The sequence below is a fragment of the Schistosoma haematobium genome, chromosome 6 (genome assembly GCF_000699445.3).
Source record: "Schistosoma haematobium chromosome 6, whole genome shotgun sequence".
Taxonomy (NCBI): domain Eukaryota; kingdom Metazoa; phylum Platyhelminthes; class Trematoda; order Strigeidida; family Schistosomatidae; genus Schistosoma; species Schistosoma haematobium.
This window is the reverse complement of record NC_067201.1, coordinates 19,577,713-19,592,466: the sequence shown is the minus strand read 5'-3', so window position 1 is coordinate 19,592,466 and position 14,754 is coordinate 19,577,713. Positions and strand designations below refer to the sequence as shown.

General features: G+C 35.0%; 1 protein-coding gene across 1 annotated transcript in view; it reads left to right on the top strand.

The window, feature by feature from the left end:
• Positions 1-287: 287 nt before the first annotated feature.
• The window catches only part of MS3_00008715 (uncharacterized protein), a gene marked incomplete at both ends in the record, with an annotated part of 60,178 nt that continues 45,711 nt past the window's right edge, over positions 288-14,754 (top strand). Inside the window, one exon of the mRNA XM_051217061.1 lies at positions 288-410. The remainder of the gene's footprint in view (positions 411-14,754) is intronic.

Here is a 14,754-nt window from a genome sequence, read left to right as displayed (position 1 = left end):
TCAAAGAATCTTCCTGACGATATCATTTCGAATTTGATCATTTTTGTTTTGACCTTAGAACAAATCGGAAATCAATACTATAATGAATCATAATAATTGCTTAATTATAAATATAAGAAAAAAAATCACGAATCAAAATCGATAAATTAATACACTGGAAAGTCTTACATTTCATTGGTTCATTCATATAGTATTTCCTTCAGTAAGAATTAAGAAATGAGTACTCTGATTGGTTGGTTTATAGAGTATACTATTGAAATAGTATGAATATGTTTTCACTTCAATATCTTTCAAGTTATTTTCTATTTCTATTATTCTTTGTACTTTCATTACATATATGGAATGATTCATCATCTATTCCTTTTAATTAAGATTCGATGTAACTATATAAACTTCATTTAGAATTATACGTAAGTAAAAAAGAAAATTTTTTTATCTAATATATATTATTTCAATAGTTGAGATCATGAGTTAATTGAAGGTAGACCATCATGGAAAACCTTGATGGATTGAATAACCGTTTCATCTTATTGTGGGACTCCTCAGTTATCTGTATTGGTCTAGAGGTTAAGTATTCGGGCTCGAGTTCGACAGGTCCTAGGTTAGAATCTTGTGAAGCGGGATCGTGGGTGCGTACTGCTGAAGAGTCACACAGTAGGATGAAAAGGATGTCCAGTACTTCCAGGTTTTCACTGGTGGCCTAGCTTCAATTAACTCATGATTTCAACGATTATAATATATTATTGTTTATCGAAGTCGACAGTTTTACCAATGAATCAATTTAAGAGAGAAGTAATTAAATTTCATGAATATTTATAACAAAATACTGTACTTCTTCACTATAAATCAGGTTAAACGTCTATGTGTACATCGCATAATGGCAAAGAGAATGAACTAAGAAAGTATATTCAAACAAAATCTGTCAATTTTTGTCAATCTTTAAATGATGAAAATGTTGATATCATTTAAACTCATTTTCGTAATCTTATTTTTACACTGTGGATGATAATAACAAGAGTAAGATTAGTATCAGAGGGGGATTTTGTGGATATTATAGTAATTTCAATAGTTGAGATGATGAGTTAATTAAAGCTAGACCAGCATAGAAAACTTGGAAGTACTGGACGGCTGTTTGATCATATTATGGGACTCTTCCTTGGCAGTGCGCATCCACGATCTCGCCTCATGGGTTTAAGAGTTAGACACCTATTTTTTTCTGTAGTTTAGTCAACACTCGTTTTTTTTTCGACAAATCTCTACCAAAAATTTCAATGATTGAATAAATTGAGTAAATTTATCTAATAATCTCAGTTATAGCATGTCATTTGGTAGTAACATGTTAGCTGAATTGAGAGATAGTGGTTTAAATTGTTTGGCATTCATTATTTCCCATAAATTTCTGTAAAAAGCCTTTGTAATACAACAAAGATAACAAATGATAGATTAATTATATATGACTGAACTACTGTGTAAGTGAAGTTAGACTGAAAAAACTAAAACATTATATGGAAGAAAATTGAATCAACCATTGTCTAATTATGATGTAATGTGTAAAAACTCGGGGGGTGGGGTGGAGAATTTAAAATAAAAATGTTGAGATTCAGTTTATTGTCATGTGTTTCAATAGTTGTCAACTGGTTAAAAAAAATTGAGCTTCTTTAGTTATCCCTTTAAAACATTTTGTACTTGATACAAGATAAGGATATCGAAATTATTTTAAATCGTTGGTGAATAAATGTATTTGAACTTGCCTACATTGAGGTACGTATAAACACTATCACTAATTCATTAATCTACATTTCATTATTTTCTTATAACTCCAATACACTTCCCTCGTCGTCAATTTCTAAACCAATAATCCATTAGGTTTTTTATTTGATTCTCTGACATACCAACTGATTAACTCACTCCGAATAGTTTCAGTCAGTCAATCAGTAACAACGTAGAACTTCGTTCGTACGTACATCAGTTCAAGTTGCCAAACCACATTAGCACAGAGATGCACTTGTCGATTCAAATCCCGTAGTAGTAGATGTTGTAAGAGTATAAGCAGTAATCGGAAACATTAGAGTTATTCAAGGAGTATAATCCAGTGAAATAAATTTGAAAAGAGAAAAAAATGGACATGACAAATTCAGAAGATAAGAATTTGTGAGAACACAAAGAGTGGATTCACATTCGCCATTGATTTATGTAATTAAGTTTTCCAAAATTATTTCAAGTGTTCACATGATTCATAGGCTAGTTACGCGATTGTGACTTAGTTTTCTGAACTTAAAAATAAGTAAATCACATTTAAATGGAATATCTATGATTGCTTTGTCATATCATTTTGAACTAAGATAATTACCTGTTATTAACTTATTGAGTTTTTGCATAGTATATCTAACTAAATCATCAACCCATAGACACATTAACTCATGGCTTCATATAGTGTCAGTTAAAACGGTAAATTGGAATCGGTCAGCCAAGCCTACACTCACAGACAGTTCTGACAAGTTCGATAGTTGCTATTCCTTTTCACCGTAACTCTGAGAGACATTTAGTACTAATTTTCATGTTTACCTTTCATGTCTATGCGGCAGACACTCTAAAAAGTAACATCAAGGATAAAGTTTGATTAACGATTCACTTACTAGTGATCATCACTAGCCATCTAACAGTAAAATACTAAGTATTCATATATCAGATGGTTTTAAATAGAATTCATTATAAAATTTCATCTTTCTGCATATCCTTTTCTGGACTTGTTAACTTCAAAAAACAATTCAATTGAACCACTGAACAAATAAAATTCAAACTTAAAGCTTTAGCTATTCATAGCAAAAGTCTTTAGTTAGGTAGAACTTGGTCATTATATCCAAATGTATTCAGTGGGCTGTGAACCATGTTCATGGAATGGTGGTAAACATGTCATACATGAATCTTTCTATATTAATGGATGATTTAGAATCTTAATACATGATATCTGGATTAACAATCGACACCACTGAGTTCAGGTATATAACATCGTGTGACCAACTTAAATGGATAGATAAGATAAACTAGGTTAGGCATCAAGTGGCTGTATACCAAGAGAGAGAGAGAGAGAGAGTGAAATTTTGTATAAGAAGCATTTTGTAACTATTATTTCCGCTGTAATACATAGTGAAAAATGTACTATTATGAATAAAATACTTATTCATTATTTCGACATCATAGCATGCTAATGTGGTATGACAAATTAGGTTAATGTACAATTGTGCTAGGTCCTACATTGGTCATAATCGACTTACTGACAATTAGAATACTAAGCCGGATTACAAGTTGAAAGGAATTTTAATATCTTTTGATATAGTAAACAAAATATAATTTAATATCATGTTTTTAATATGTATTCAGTAAATAGATAGAATATAGAATATGTTGCTGTGCCAGTATAAAAAATAAATTCATAAACGTATTTAATTTTTAAATGAGTGAAATATATATCTTTGATAGGAATATTGATATCAGATTCACGAAAGATAAAATCTTGAGTGCTGTTAGAGGTATGAGGGCGGTTATCACTTCCCGGTTGCCCACACAATGGAAGGGTTCTTCTGGAGGTATCCGAGAAGGGAATTGGATTAGAGGTGGTCTTAGTGACCTGAGAGGGTGACCGCAGTGCCCAAGGGACACCTGCTTGAGGTCGGTCACACATGACCATTTTGTTGGTAATCGTCGTATTAGCTCCGTACTTAGTGAGATCTTAACTCCAGAGACGAATATCCGTGGGATAAGACGAGGTGGGCATTTTCGGAGTCGACCTTTACTATCCCCACCCCACTCCTAGTAGGAAGACAGCATCGCTGTTATGCTGGTTGTCTGAAGGAAACAGCTTACTGCTACCACACCTCTGTACAGTTAGCAGTACGACTTCACCTACGGACCTTGGGTTTGCTGAGGTTAGTCTTACCGTTCTCCAACTTACCTGTCTGGTATGATAGGACTTTGAGGAATGATTGTTCCAGCCAGTATAGCTCAATTGATTCGTCCTGATAGGCCAGCCCGACCACTACGTCAATGTAGCAACAACGGTTGGGACGAAAGATAATATCATGAGAACTTACATATACATGATAAACTATTAGATTTCTAGAGAGTTAGAAATCATACTCAGCATTATCTATATCAAATTATTGCTGTATCACAATCAAAACACTTAGAACAATTTGAAGATGAAATAAGTAAAAAAAATGTTTAAACTGTCATTAACACATGCACCAATAAAGTATTTGGTAGGTAACGAGAAAAAAGATAGTGGGATAATTAAACTAATAAAAAAAACATTTATCTAAAAGGTAAGTGTCCTTGAAATGGATGTACTAAATGGGTTGTGAAACAATTACAGTATTTTTTTGCCAAATTAGAAAAAAAGTGCCTTAGGCATTAACTTTTTCAACTAAATTGTTTATAGTGTACTAGTTTCATTCTACTAGGTAGTGGATATAATTAATGTATGAGACAAATTTATAAGCATGTGATCTAAACAAAATCTAATTGGGTAGTAGATGTGGTGTAAGCTATTTATATCTACATAAGTAGTATATAAAGATAGTTAGGAATGGAATGTATTTCAATAGAAGATCAAAAGGGAAAGAACAGGGACGTAATGTAGTTGGCCTGAAAATCCATGAACAATTAAAGCTGAGTCGATGGACTGTTATTTGCAAAACGAACAGTTAAGTTGATTGATATTTTGCAAATTAACTATTTACTGTATGGATCTCAGATTTTAGTGAGATGTTCTGTAATGTCGTGTCAAGGACATTCGATTGCCCCCGCTCGGTTTCCTGTCCGCTACAGTAGGTAATGTGCATTATAGTCTTCTGTGTGGACTCTTGAACAACCTAAAATATCAGCAGAATTTCTATTGTTATTGTTATCTAGTAACATCGAACTACACAATCACCTGGTATTAAATATATGTTGTATGAAGTTAAGTTATTTTGAATACGATCTCTTACGATACCACATCTTTTACTATTAGGACAAACAGTGTACTTGTTGTTAGACAGGTTCTAACTATCTGTCTTTTAACAATTGAACTATGGTTAACGAATAATTTTAGTATTTTTCCTAGTATTTGAAGATCTTAACTAAAGAAATATAAATTGGGCTTTACTAACACTAGATGTACTTTTGAACTTACCATTTTTAGTTAAGGCTGACGGGAGAAATTTATAACTGATTGCTTTTACTTACTTAATTACGCCTGTTACCTCTCGTGGAAGAGCATAGGCCTTCCACCAGCACTCTCAGTCCAACCCTGTCACGGGCAATCCTTTTCAGCAATTTCTAGTTGGAATTCATCCTACTCATGTCTGTTTCCGATTCCCGACGTAGTGTGTTATTTGGTCTTCTTTTCTGTTTTCCTTCGGGATTTCAAGTTAGGGATTGCCTCGTGATGCAGTTTTTGGTGATTTCCGTAATCTGTGTCCTATTCCCTTCTAACGTCGTTTCCTGATTTCCTCCTCATCTGGAAGCTGGTTTGTCATCTCTCACAGTAGGCTTTAGCTGATGGCATCCGGCCAACGGCTGTTGAGTACATTGCGTTGACAACTGTTTATAAATACTTTTGCTTTGTTGATGATGGTTGCAGCAGTTCTACACGTTTCAGCTCCGTACAGTGAAACTGTCCTGACGATCGTATTGAAGGTTCTCAATTTGATATTGACTGACAGTTGTTTTGAGTTCCTTATGTTCTTCAATTAAAGAAATGCTGACCTTGTTTTACCAATCCTCGCCTTTACATCTGCATCGGATCCTCCACGTTAATCGATGATGCTTCCCAGGTACGTGAACGATTCCACATTTGTCAGAGTTTCGCCATCAAGTATGATTGGGTCGGTGTTCTCAGTGTTGTATTTGAAGATCTTGCTTTTCACTTTGTGTATGTTGAGGCCTATTGATGGAGAGGTTGCTGCTGCTGCGTTGGTTTTGATGACCTGCATTTGTTGGTGTGTATGGGATAGAGGGGCCAGGTCATATGCGAAGTCCAAGTCGTCTTATTGATTTCAAGCTGTCCATTGTATTCAGTGCTTCCGCTGAGATGTGGAGGTTTACATAATCCAGTCAACCATCAGAAGAAAGAAAAGGGGAGAGTGTAGGAAGCCTTGTCTGACCCCGGTCATTACTTGAAATGCAGTTGTCCTCTATGCACGACTTTGCACTGTTGTCCATCGTATGAGTTCCGGATAATTTTGACGATCTTTTCAGGAACTCTATAGTGTCGAAGAAGTTTCCATAGTGTTCTCCCATCTACGCTGTTAAATGCCTTCTCATAGTCAATGAAGTTGATGTACAGTGTTGAGTTCCACTCAATTAATTGTTCAACGATGATCCGTAGTGTCACAATTTGGTCTGTGCACTACCGATCCTTACGGAATCCAGTCTGTTGATCTCGAAGTTGGGCGTCTACTGAGTCTTTCATCCGGTTGAAGAACATTCTGTTGAAAACCTTTCCTGGTATTGACAGGAGTGAGATGCCTCTGTAGTTCACACATTTGCTCATATCTCCTTTGTTTGTTATCTTGATAAGGTGTCTATATTTTCAGTCCGTCAGCACTTGTTCTTCCTTTCAAACCTTTCTCAATAGAAATGTGAAGCATATTTGCAGTTACTTCAATGTCTGACTTCAGAGCTTCAGCTGGTATATTGTCATGTGCTGCTGCTTTCCCACTGTTGATCTGTCTGATGGCCATCCTGATTTCTCCGATCGTTGGTAGAGTAACATCTATAGGAATGTCTCTGTTCTCGTCCGACTGTTGTCAGTTGCTGTCTTCTTGTTCTTCCTTACTTGGATCTTGTCTAGGGTTTCCATAGGGATCCATTTGTTATGATGATGCCCAGTACCTCCTGATACGAAGTTAGTGCTTCTTTGTTCTCTTTGCAGTTGTCCTCCATAATAGTTTCTTCTCCATTGAGTAGATCTTGTGAGGCTTGGAATCTGTTGTTGAGAGTTATCTTGAATTCGCTGAGTTTGCTAGTATCTCGCGCGAAGTCTGCATTGAGTGTTTGTACTGCCGTTTGCCCAGCTGTTCAGTGTTTCTTTAGCTTCAGTTTCATCTTGGTCACAAATAGGTAGTTATCTGAAACTATGTCAGCTTCTCTTCCGATTCTCACGTCTTCCACTGACCTTTTGGATCCATTAGTGATTCAAATATGATCTATCTGGTTCTCCGTACTGTGGTCCGGTGAGATCCATGTAGCTTTGTATATGCGTTTGTGCGAAAATATTGTGCCACCTATGACCAATTTGTTGAATGCACATAGGTTTGCAAATTTCTCCCCATTTTCATTTTTCTCTCTCAGTCCATGTCGTCTCATGGTATATTCATATCCGGTGTTGTCCATTCCGATTTTAGTGTTGAGATGTCACTTCAGGATTGTGAGAAACTTTCTTGGGCACTTCTCTATGACTGATTTCAGCCTCTCATATAAATGATATTTGTTGTTGTCGTTGCCATCATTGTTGGGTGCATAACATTGAATAACATTAATCGTGCTTCACTCCTTTTTTGAATGATGCTTTGATTATCTTGGATCCATGAGATTCTCTTCCTATGAGTGCTATAAGTGCTTGTTTTGACAGAATCAGAGAAAGTCTTTGAGTGTATGGAGCATTTTTTCTCTTCGTGACCGGTGTATAGTAACATCTCTCCCATATCTAGCCTTCGCTGACCAGCTCGGGTCCAATAGGTTTCGTTAATTCCCATCACCACTAATTTGTATCTCCTCAATTCCACAGTTATTTGATTGATTCTCCCGGTTTCCCACATTGTCCAATCATTCCATTTACCTATAAGAATTGCGGCTTCGGTTGTTAGATGGGGCATCAGCCTCGTGACCTCCGAAGAATTTTGGCTTTCATCATGAAGCGTCATATTTTTTCTTTTAACTTGGAGGGTAGAGTTTATATGGTTTAATTTGTTTAATCTGATTGGCGTTTTTTTAGCAACATTTTTTTCTGAGGGATTGGGTTGCCGACCCTATGCCAAACCCTCTTTCTTTTCCCGGGCTTTGGGGCGGTAGTAACTCTAGAACAGCTTCAGACAGAGTTTGATCACTTTTACTGATAATAAATTATGCCTTAAATGGTGATTTAATCGGTAGGCTTTTAGGTACCATTTATTGTAGCACTCTATCACGAATTCCAACCATATTCCATCTACAATGCCTTTATCAGTCCATTAGTTGATAACATACGTTTCGTAAAATAAGCATGCCTCAGAATCAGTGCACTGAACTGCAATTAGATATCTGTCCTCACTTGCTGCCAAGTTTATTTATTTGGAACATTTCTTCCATGAAACGAAGATAGCTGGCTGGAATCTCTTGCATAAACCCTCCAGATCAGGTATGATTTAACTCTATACAATGATGCTATCTCACATGATGTAATGAAAGATCATCGAGAAAAATTGATTAACTAACTAAATTTAGAATAAACCTTAGTTCGAGTCATTGGAAGTCAGATCAAACACTATAATGTTAGTGTTTTTTTCTTATCTTTCATTAGCTAACCTGTGCTAATTCTATTGTAACTAATTAAGTCTCCTTTTATGTTAAACATTTAAAAGGAATACAATAACATTTACTTTTCAATTATTTATTTATTTAAACACATACATATTAGTGCAAGAAGGCATCAAATGGATATGCGCCATACAAGTCACTTAATTTGTGTGTGGGCTGTGATATTGTCTGCGTGCCCAGACCGAAACAGATGGTTTCCTTAGGAGGCCACTCCCGAAGCATTCGACCTAATGGTCTAATTCACAAGACAGTGGAGCAACGTCAGAAGATGTAGTCCTATGGTATCCGGTGACCAACGATTGATTCATATGCCATTTGTTTTCTTAGGATCCTTGAGTCCATGTGAACCATTGATTCGGAATGAGGGTTTTCCAACTTCTCTATTCAAACCCTCCGTATCCACTAAACCGGTTAATCACCGGACATTCACATTCCGTTCTTTAGATTTCGCAAACAACAGTAATGCCTCGAGAAGGCAGTGAGTAGGACTTGTGTGGCAGTGGTTGTATGCACGTAGCCATATGAGGACATTTCGAGAGTGTGGGCTGACTTTCCCCACTCTTGGCCGTACCAGGGCATTTGAGGGCCCTTTCATAAGTTGATCAAGATTTATTATTGATCAGTAATTTATTAACATTGTTATTGCATTAATAAATAAGATTTATTAAGTTATATGTATACTGAAATTCATATCAGTAATTGTGAATAATAAATATAGAGATAATTATACTGACAATAGCTGAGGTCGACGTAATTAGAAATTCAGTACTCTACACGCTCAGTAACAAGCACAGTTTAATTACTGAATCGTATTTTCAATTAATTATTGGAAATGTCTAAATCCAAAAAAAATTCCAAGGTTATTTGATATTTTGTTTGTAAACTGACCAGTTACTAACACACGCAATTAAATTTACTTTAGTTTAAAGGTAGGTTGTATGTCCTTAATTGAAGTAGAGGAAGTATGTTACATTTTTATAAAGTGTTTCAGTCGAATAAAGTGTACAACCCGATCTTTAAAATTTTGTGGAAATTTCATTTACCTAATTTTTGTTATGATATGTAATTGGTTGGGTATATTGTCACTATATGAATATGACGACTTATCGTAGAGTTAACTAGATGTGCCTTGGTAAAGACTATTGATTTGAATAAAGCCCAAAACAATAGTAATATTAAACTATTGAATTTCGATGTGTAACTCAATACTAATTGGTAATACTAGTCAGTTTAATGCCTTATACTGCTGATGAGCTAGATTGAGAAACATGCATAATTAATAGCCCAGGAAATGTTGAATGTTTGTAAGACACCATGATTGCATAGAATTGTGGGTTGATAGAAGTCAGCTATGTACATGATTGAACGTCGACTCAGTGGTTTAGGGTTTAAGCATGTGTGCACAGCACTGATGGTTCAGGGCTCGATCACCTGTGACGAGATTGTGGACACGCACTACTGTGGAGACCCAAACTAGGTCGAAACAGTCTTCCGGTACTTCCAATTTTCAGTGATTATCTAATTTGGATGAGTTCTTGATTTCAGTAATATAACACAGTTATAATTGTAAGTATAAGATTTTGGAGATTACTGAATTATATTGAAGTTGTAAGCCGATCTGAGTTAGACCACCACTGAAAACCTGTAAGCACTGGATGGTTATTTCACTATAGTATTAGACTCCTCAGCAGTAAACGTCCACAAACTCAGGATGACATTACTAAACTGTCTACTGATCTTAAGCAAACAGCCATGATTTATTTACATTCAGATACTGCTCGCTATTATCGCTTTATTTTAGTGAACTGTCATTCGAAATATTCCCATATTGTAAATTTAGAACAACACATATAAGCGAACAATATTGTTTTCGATTAGATCCTCATCAGGCTTTACTCTAATATACAGTAATTTATTATTTTATAAATAATTATAATAATAAATTATTAATAATTATTAATTATTTATTATTTTTCTTCACACCCTCCTACCACTTTATTTTCTCTAAACTATACGTTTCATGGTCCAATTATCTGAACATTTCTTATTACGTCATCTTATAATTTTATAATTGTTATCTCAGTTTCTATATTTTTCTAATCATTGACCTATTTCCGATTATGTAACATTGATATGAACCTTTATTATTATTGCTTATCAAAACTAATGCACTTGTTGTCACACCATCAATTTGTACTTTTCACATTTTACTTATTACGTAATCTTTTCCATTGTTATCATTGACTTATAAACTACCTTGATTGGTTTAATAATTTCGTATATGCATATAAATATTACTGTATATTAGAGTAAAGCCTTATAAGGATCTAATCGAAAACAATATTGTTCACTTATATATGTTGTTCTAAACTGTCATTCGACGGAAAACCTATTTCAGTGGTAATAGATAAGTGTAATGTTGCATTGAACGGTTTTTCTAGTCTGATTATGGTGTATACGCTTCCTATATCCTTTCGCAAATCAGCTACTTATGTGAGTTAACCACAAGTGAGTAAGAATCTTGTATAGGCTAATCTAATAGAAAACATATCTACTATTTATCCATAAATACGGATACGTATCTCCCCAGGAAATCAATCTCATGCAATTGATCCCCTTTGCTAATTTGAATAAAGCCAAAACATCAGTTGGGAAAGATAATTATGTATTCAGAAAATTATTCTATATTTTCAATCATTAGTATTTTTTGACGAATCTTGAAAACTCTTATGAGCTCGTCTGCATCTATCACTTCTCATTCGGCGTATGTCTGATAAGATCAAAACTAGTAAGATAATGTATTCCTTCTAAAAAGTGATTCTGACTGTTTGGATATGCCTTCAGGAAAAGTGGATGCATATCGTGTAATCATGAACCTTAGTTTAAATTGATCGTACAAAATTTGTCGTCATCAAACAATTTTCATAAGTTGGATGATTAAAAAGTGACCTATGTTAATCCACATGATCTGTAACACCATAATGATCCAATCTTTTTTCTAAACATATCAACAATAGACAAATGTCCTCTGTGTTCCTGTAGAGAATCTCATTAACCCACGACTCGACGTAAGAGACGAAACCCCAAATCCAAATATTATGACTTTGGTTTCTAAACTTTCTGAGAATATATTTTCAGTTAGTCACCGCGAGACCAGAGGATGAGGAAAGTCGACTTAATGCTGAAATCTCTGTTCTAAATATGGTAAGCGTGCATTAGGCCACCTTTTAACCTATGGAAAGGTGCTGAAATTAGACTGTAATACCTTTGTGTATCGTGATAAAATAGACCAGAAGGATCCCTCGCTGTCGAACTCATCCTAGCAAATCCGCTTCATATATGAAACAAGGGCTCACAGGGCTTACTCCCGAATTCCAAATGGAGTCACACACATGTTGTTTATCAAATTTCGTCTACTTTGATACGTTTCTCCCTAACTCTGAATAACCAATCTAACGTATAACTCCGTGACTTTCCAGTTTTACTCCAAGATCCGTGTTAGAGATACTATCGAAGGCTATACTAAAATATATAACGATTACAGCTCACGGGATCTTTCTATCTGTCGCTCCAGTTTAGGCTTTCTTTGAGATTAGAAGATTAGTCATACATGAAAGATCTGGTCTAAGATCGTGTTCAACCTCGATCAAAAGTTTTTTCTACCAATTTAGGCACAGTACTAGTAAGGTTGACTAGACGATATTCATTTATAAAATGCTTATCATCAGTTTTATAAAGTGAACTAACGATTGAACCCTTTTGACTTCATTTAAGTTTTAACTGCTTCAAATAGATGACGTACAGCATTGCAAATGGTTCAGAAATTATATCAGCCTGGGTTTCCGGTATGTGGTTGTAACCTTGGATTTACATGGTTTGGGATGGCATGGCTGTAAGACAACTTTCTCGAAAATTACCAGATACAACAACGGTAGACCTTCCTTAGAACTAATACCTGACCTTTCTTCATCATTATCGGAGGCCACGTTATTGAAATCCCATCTCAAGATGGTATTGTTAACGCATTTACCTGTCACTCCTAGTAGATTCTCTTGAAGCTGAAGTGGTGTGATTGTATCACTTTCCTATATTCTCCTGATATGACGGAATAACGTTTTGAAACTGTTTCTTAACCTCTTTCGCTATCCAAGGCTTATCAATCCACTATTACTACAGCGTTCCCCTTAATCATTATCTATAATTCGACTGATTATCAAATCAAATAGATTATTGACTAAGCTATTCAGTAATACTTGATTTCTAGATTAGTCTTAAATCAAATCGAATTGCTTTATGGTCAAGAGACAATCTAAATATTGACAGAAGTAATAAAATAATGAACAATAGTTAGATTTCAAAGAGGTTATGCCCTGACTGGAGGATATTGTTTGACATAGTAACTGTTATGATTATTACAAAATATTTATACACTATTACCTCTTTGAATATTCATCGTATTAGTAGAGAACAAAGATAATAATCATGACAATATATAATGAGTAGAAAATGTTTCTGTGTGTACAATGCAACCTAAAGAAAGGTCAGATTGAACAAAATCACTTCTTGCAAGACTGAAGGAAATGAGTGCAAGTATAGAATATATGTTCTGTAAAAACCTATAAAAATGCCCCCAAATGACTTGGTACGGCTGAGGGTGGGGAGAGTTAGCTCACACTCTCGAAATGCTCTCACATGGCTATACGTATACAGCCACTATCAGGGAATTCCTACTCACTACCTTCTTGTGTCACTACTGTTGTTTAAGAAATCGAGAAGACGGAAAGTAAATGTCCGGTGCCTTAACTAGGTTGGTGGACACGAAGAGTTCACCCAGGGGAGTTGGAAAACCCTCATTCCGAATCAATGGTGCACATGGACTCCAGGATCTTAAGGAAACAAATGGCATATGCACTTATTGCTGGTCACCGGCCACCATGGGACTTCATCTACTTACGTTGCTCCACTGTCTTGTGAATCAGACCTTTAGGTCGAAGGCTCCGAGAGTGGCCCTCTAAGGAAACCACCTGTTTTGGTCTGGGTACGCAGACAATATCACAGCCCACACACAAATTAAGTGACTTGTATGGCGCATATCTAGCTGGTGCCTTGTACTAATATTTATTTGTTGAAATAAATAAATAAAATTTTCTAAGTTGATAGGCACCAATAGACATCAGTGGTTATTTACTTTGAATGAGATCCAGGCTCATGTCTTTATAACAGTTGTTATCAACAAGTGAGGATCAAAATGTGAAATTTTCTAACGTGTTGGTAGCATTAAAGTTCTATGTTTAAGTAAAGCTATGATACTTTAACTCAGGGTAGAAAATGTAGTACCTTTAACTAGTGTCTATCACATATTTAGTATGTTGAATAAATATGGATTGAGGTTATATTCACATGAATCAGAATATTTAATTGATATAGTGTTTGTCAGTTGCATAAGATATATTGCTGATTGGCTTCCAGTAGCCAGAAATCTTCAAATTTTTCTTTGAAGTAGTAGGTTTCAAACCTTTTCTTGACTTTCCATTGGTTTATTAATTTCGTTGGATATTCATAGAGTTCCAGTTTTTCATTTTTTCAAGCCTGATTTAAGAGGAGTTAAAAGAACTTTACATGTTTATTAGACTAGATTAAAATTGTGAAAAGTGGAATATCCCTAAACTGTTTATGTGGGTTTGTGTAAATAAAGAGCTTAATTGATCCAACTACTCTTCAACTATACTTATTAAAGATAGTCTAGTGTTTTCACCTTTATTTGTCTACTATAAATCTATAATCTGGTTGTTAGCATATTCCAACTCTTCTTTCCTACAATTAACTGGTAAAGACTAAAACTTTGCTTATGTAAATAATTTATTTTGTATAGCAAAACAAAATGTCAATCCCAGCCCATGTTTGTTAATTTGTTGGTAATTCATGCCCATTATTTTAGGCGATTGTTATTTATGTGTTGTCATATTGTGTTTACAATGAAGCATACTGTTAAATAATTAAAATTCATAATTCTAGAAAATGATCTTAGTTCTATTTGCAAGTGTGGAATTTCGCAGGCACTCACTAAGGCAACATTTATTAGGTTAAATTCACTTAGTATTTTTTACTTGAATCTTACCATTGATGTTTAGGAGTGCAATTGATCAGTCCCTTGTTGGCATAGGTGCATACTATGCTTATTACCTTGATATCAGA